Source organism: Plasmopara halstedii (genome assembly GCF_900000015.1).
Source record: "Plasmopara halstedii genome assembly, contig: Scaffold_2904, whole genome shotgun sequence".
Lineage (NCBI taxonomy): Eukaryota > Oomycota > Peronosporomycetes > Peronosporales > Peronosporaceae > Plasmopara > Plasmopara halstedii.
The window spans coordinates 1115321-1115765 of NW_020189809.1; positions in this window are offsets into that span (position 1 = coordinate 1115321).

A 445-nucleotide genomic window follows, 5' to 3' on the forward strand; every position below is an offset into this window, starting at 1 on the left:
CTGGAAGAAAGCCTTCAAGTCCTGGACAACATCCAATTTCTTGCCTTGTCCTCGTACGATCGTTTCATAAGTGACAATCCCGACGCACATCTGCTGGAAATTTTGCGAATGCGATCGACAGATGAAGTTACGTGGGCTCGTGCTCTATATTACCAGAAAAAAATAGATGAAAAATCTTTGTTTTTATTCTCTGGTGTGCTCGACGCTCTTCTCCACTCATGGGCTGCATAACCATACAATTCGGTTGCAGCTGCAGGAAAGAATCGGATTCTCATCAGCGCATATGAATTAATCCGTGAAAGTGAACCTGTTATCAAGTCTCGCAAACCAACTCTTTCGGAAGTCAATATTATACTGGGTACACTGCATACGCATTCGAAAGATGATTTGATGTGGGCCCGTTTTCTGTACAAGCTAAAACAAGACACAACTGTAAACGTTGTAG